The sequence below is a fragment of the Haliotis cracherodii genome, unplaced genomic scaffold (genome assembly GCF_022045235.1).
Source record: "Haliotis cracherodii isolate W230 unplaced genomic scaffold, xgHalCrac1.p SCAF_11, whole genome shotgun sequence".
In the NCBI taxonomy this organism is placed as follows: Eukaryota; Metazoa; Mollusca; class Gastropoda; order Lepetellida; family Haliotidae; genus Haliotis; species Haliotis cracherodii.
The window spans coordinates 41,812,059-41,818,058 of record NW_027266266.1 but is presented as its reverse complement, the minus strand read 5'-3'; positions in this window follow the sequence as shown (position 1 = coordinate 41,818,058).

Sequence of the window (6,000 nt, the reverse complement as noted above, 5' to 3'; positions counted from 1 at the left end):
TAGGTGTACGTTAAATAAGGTATTTGTTATGATGTGTGTGAGATTTAGTCAATGTCTGATTCTCCTGGACAGAGTGTTGTTTGACTATGTTTATGAGGCTATTTTCATATATGTGTTAAATGTATTGTAAGTGTGTGGACATTTATGATAGTTTTAGGATGTTTAGTAATTTATTGTGTTTTATGGTAGTGCTGTGTTCAGATCTGTAAATATGTATAAACAATAGCACTGATTTGATAATAATGTCCACACGCGCAAGAGCATTGTGTAAGGAAGCTAGTTTTATTGTACATTTAGAATAACTTCCATATTTATAGGTACTTTGATGTCACTGTAGCCCTGACCATGTAGTCGTGACAGACTAAAGTGTCACCTACACCTAGAGGCCATACTTCCTGTATGTTTACTAATCACCACATGTAAATATATATTATTATTATGATGTTTATCTATTGATCACGTTTTACACCACCTAAGAAGTATTTTGATTTGATGTATGCATATACTATATGTATGTATAATGTAATTCTAATGATCTAGCATGTTAGGACGTATACATATCCTCTATATATGTATAATGTAATCCTGATGAAGCATCATGTTCTCATTTTAATTGTCATGATTTACAAGATTCTTATTGAGTGTTATTGTGCATTTCAGGGTGTGAAAGAAAGGGTATACCACTCGTCATCTAATAAACGAATCACACCCGTAGCTGTGTTTTTGACATCATTTATCGATGCACACACATATTCTGCTACAAAATGGAGCCCCCAGTGAGGACCTTGATGATTGAGAGTGGATCTGACGTCTACATGTTGGAATGAACAGTGATGGTTTGCCCGGGATGCTATAGTGCTTGAATAGTTGATTAATTCAGCCTTTCACGTTATCTAATATACGTATTGTCATATAGGCCTACGCGTTATCATGTTTATCGTGGCATGATTAGTGACTCTTGATGGTGACATTCGTGAAATATATGTTCGGACTATTCGTTGTAAGTACGTGGAAACGAGATGCTTGGCCACTTTCACAGATCGCGGGATCCCCTTGACGCGCCGTGTTGTCGTGATTTGCAAATATACCGGTGATCACTGATTGTGTTGTTTATTTAATTTGATCCATTTGAAATATATTTCCTGTTGTTTTCATGCTTTGGTATACCATGGTTTATTATAGTCATGCTGGCATATTCAATCTCAGTTTCAAGTTTAGAGTGAATGAATCTTGTGTTGTGAGGGAGAGTAAATAAATTATTAACTTTCATTCCAAAGAAACATAAACCTAACTTACCCTAAAGTTACGTAAATACTTATACCTTCACCTATATAGGCTAATAGGTTTCCTTATTGTTTTTTTCATTGACAACAGACAGAACACTGACCTGAACAGACAATATAGCACGTATTGATCACTCACCCTGCATACTAACATTTGCTATTTAGTAATTTAGTATTGTTTTGGGTCATGTATTTCTAATAGGATTAATGTTTTATAGTTTAACCTTGTAGTAGTTAGCCATGAAGTAACTTAGTCACATTAAGTGATTAAAGTTACTTATTCCTATACAGTTACTTGGTACTACTAATACCTACCTTAGATTGTGTTTCCGTTTCAGTTATCATACAATAAGTACAATGTGTTGCTGTCACAGGTATAACTGTATTACACTTCCTTAACCACAAGAGGGTGGTGAGGTGAAGTAATTGCTGTTATTAAGTGACAGTGTAATTGTGTGATAGTTCATTTAGAGGTGGTATTATCGGGTCAGAAAAGGTAACTTTTGAAACTGCTTTCACCTAAACTGTTCTATACTTACACTGTACAATGTACTTTGCTGTATAGTTGGACGACAACTATATTTACTTAAACCAATTTAAACCAAAATTAAACCATCTAATCCAATTTAAACCCAAACCGTACACACATACACACCGTGTGTCAACAAAACGACAGTTGTAACTGTTTTTCACTGTACGTTTATAAAACGACAGTTGTATCCGTTCTACACTTAGAATGGTTTTCAGTTTGTTTTAGTTGTTTACTCTGATAGTCATTGTGAACAATTCATTCTGAGTCTTGGACGAATATTTATTTATAAGGATGGAACTCACCGGTGATGAATTGAAGAATATTGTCCTGGCTTTCAAGAAGTTAGGTGTTAAACCCAAAGCAGACACCCCAGAGGACTTTGCAACATGGATGAATGAATACTCTGCAGTCGAATCAGAGAAGGAATCCAAGGAGGGAATAGCCCAAGCTACAGCTCCACAGGCACCATCAGGCATGCCTACCTACATGTATCAGAAGTTCCCCAGACTTCCAAATTTCAGCGGTGACAAATCCGGCAAAGATACATCTTATGAAGTCTGGAGATACCATGTAGACTGTCTCATTAACAACAAGGTTTATTCCTCTGAAGCTAAGGACCAAGCTATAAGGGATTCTTTAAAGGGGGAGGCGGCCAAGATTGCCGTTCACATGCAACCAGACGCCAGCACCACTGACTTACTTAGGAAGTTCAAAAGCGTGTTTGGTGTTGTGGAGAGGAGAGAGTGCAGTATGGCACTCTTCTACAGCGCTCGACAGGAAGAGAAAGAGGATGTATCTGTATGGAGTTGTAGACTAGAGGAACTTCTTTCAAGGGCCATGAGGGATAACTCCATCACGTATGAGACACGGGATGAGATGCTCCATAATATGCTGTGGACGGGGCTTAAACCCTCTTTGAAAAATATATCTGGCCACAAGTTTGACAGCATCCATAACTTTGTGGACTTACTGGAAGCACTACGTGAAATCGAGGCAGATCAACATAGCGCCACATCAGCTCGCCAAGAGAAACAGGCCTGTACCGCCAAGAGAGCCATGGAGTCTGAACCAGAATGGAAGAAGGAAATGTCTGATATGAAGACTATCCTACACCAACTTACTACAGACATGGCCGACATGAAAAACCAAAGAGGACAGAGTTGGAGAACATCCCAGGACCATCGACAAGTGCCAAGGGGAGATAACCAGTGGAGGAGTCGACAGCCCTCCAACTATTCTAACCCAAGACCAGAAGGCCATTCTGAATATTCGCCTTATTCATCCCAACGAGCAGGAAGTGAAGCAGCTGATCCAGAGTGTTGGCGATGTGGACAGAGAGGCCATTACCAGTATGGATGCCGAGTGAGACTCGAACACAGTCGTCGTGGGAGGACTTTAAACTCATGCAGGCCTATGGGCAGGGGCAAGCCATAGGTCCTTCAAGACAGCCCAGGAACAGAGTTCCTGAGGGATTAGTTGCGAATACGAATGAGGTTGATTTATATATGGGAGATACACAGGTCAGATCATTGTTGGATACAGGAGCATCAGTATCTTTGGTGTCTAGGTCCTTCTACAATTCTCATCTCTCAAGTATTCCTATTGAGCCCTTAGGAGATCTATTGGATATCGAATGCGCGGATGGCGAAACATTACCTTACGATGGTTTCATTGAGGTCAAGGTCAATGCAATAGGTTCTGGTACTAGTGAAGCTATTCCTTGTTTGTTACTGGTGGTACCAGATACACAGTACAATGGGAAAGTGCCTGTGCTATTAGGAACCAATGTGCTTACCCACTTCTTGAAGGATTGCAAGGTACGACATGGTGCCAGATTCTTGCAGCATGCCAACCTAATAACGCCTTGGTACCTTGCTTTTAGAACCATTACTTTATGTGAGAAGAACTTGGAGAAGAATGACTGGAGACTTGGACTAGTATACAACGCTGAAGGTTCCAGAGTTATCATACCAGCCAACAGCCGTGCGGTGCTTAGAGGCCACGTTACCAAAGGAGTCAGATGTCCAAGAGTTTGTGCCCTTTTACAGCCAACAAACAGTTCATCCATTCCTACAGATTTGGACATAGCCCCTACGATTATTGATTATGACAGCAGTTATCCTGGATACATAGACGTGCATATTGCTAATGTTACCACACGAACTGTTGTGATACAACCGAGAGCGATTCTTTGTGAACTCCAACCAGTTACTTTACAACATCCGCCCATTGGCAAGCCATTTGAAGGAGTTGCATTGACAGAGCAAGTTGAGATTGAACACAGTACCCTAACGCCAGAAGAGTTTGAGAGAGGGATACAAGTCATCATGAAGTTTCGTGATATATTCTCAAAAGGTGAAGAGGACATAGGCCATTCAGATGCTGTCAAGCATAGGATAGATCTGGTTGATGATGTCCCCTTTAAACAGCGACACCGGCGTATACCACCTGCCATGTATGATGAAGTCCGGACACACCTTCAACAACTCTTATCTGCTGGAGTGATACGACATTCTCATAGCCCATGGGCATCGAATGTTGTATTAGCACGGAAGAAGTCAGGCCAGCTGAGGATGTGTGTCGACTTCAGACAGCTGAATCGTAAGACCATCAAGGATTCCTATGCTCTTCCCCGGATTGAAGAACTCTTGGATTGTCTCAGAGGGATGAAATATTACAGTGTCCTGGACATGAAGAGTGGTTACCACCAGGTTGAGTTGGAGGAGGACCATAAGCAGCGTACAGCATTCACAGTTGGACCTCTTGGATTCTTTGAATACCATCGTATGCCATTTGGTTTGTGCAATGCACCGGCGACTTACCAACGTCTAATGGAACAGTGTCTCGTTGGATTACATCTTGATATATGTTTAATCTACCTTGACGATCTGATTATCTTTTCAAGAACATTTGAGGAACATCTGGAGCGACTGGAACGTGTCCTACAGAGATTGAGGGAATGTGGTTTGAAGCTGGCCCCAAAGAAATGCCAATTCTTCAAAAGACGAGTGAAATATGTGGGATATATAGTATCTGAAGATGGCATTGAGGCAGATCCAGAAAAGATAAACAAGATTCAGGACTGGCCCACACCTTGCACACCAGAAGACGTCAGAAAATTCCTTGGATTTGCTGGTTACTATAGGAAGTTTGTGAGGAACTTTTCAACAATTGCCAAGCCTCTTTCCGAACTATGGCCAAAGATTCATCGAAAGAAATCTCACATTCCTAAGAAGGAGCAAGTTCAGTGGCAGTGGGGACCGACTCAAGAGAGTGCCTTTCAAGAACTCAAGACGTGTCTATCTACACCTCCGGTTCTTGGTTATGTGGATTATTCTCTCCCCTTTGAACTGCACACAGATGCCAGCAGTCATGGTCTTGGAGCAGTGCTATACCAGCAACAGAATGGACAACCAAGAGTGATTGCTTATGCCAGCAGGGGACTTAGCAAGTCGGAGCGCCACTATTCTGCCCACAAGCTTGAGTTTTTGTGCTTGAAATGGTCCATTTGTGAGAAGTTCCATGATTATCTTTATGGACAGAACTTCACTGTACTGACGGATAACAATCCACTCACTTATATCCTCACTAGTGCCAAGCTGGATGCCACCGGACACAGATGGTTAGCTGCCCTTGCATCGTACAACTTTGACATCAAATACAGAGCAGGAAAAGCCAATGTCGATGCTGACATACTATCTAGGCTGCCAGAGTCCAGTGAAGTAAACGAGAAAGTGGATGTGATTTCTCAAGACTCCGTACATGCTATTTGTGGCACGATTTTACCTACAAATCTGTTGGAATGTGTTTGTTTTTCAGCAGATGCTCTGCCTGATGAAGAACTAAACATCACTGAAGAAACCTGTTCCATCAATGCTACAGACTGGCGGAGAGCCCAAACAAGAGATCCAGCTCTAGACACTATTATGTCCCATCTCAGGAATCGGACAAGACCACATTACACAGACTACACTGGAAATACAGAGATGGTTACTTTACTGAAGAGCTTTGACCACTTCAAGCTGAAGAGAGGTGTGCTCTACCGAGTAATCCAAGACAATGGAGAGGTACAGGAACAGTTGGTGCTACCAACAAGATGCCGTAAAGGAGCGCTGCATAGTCTTCATGACAATGTGGGTCACCCTGGTCGAGATCGAACATCTTCATTGATAAAAGCAAGATTCT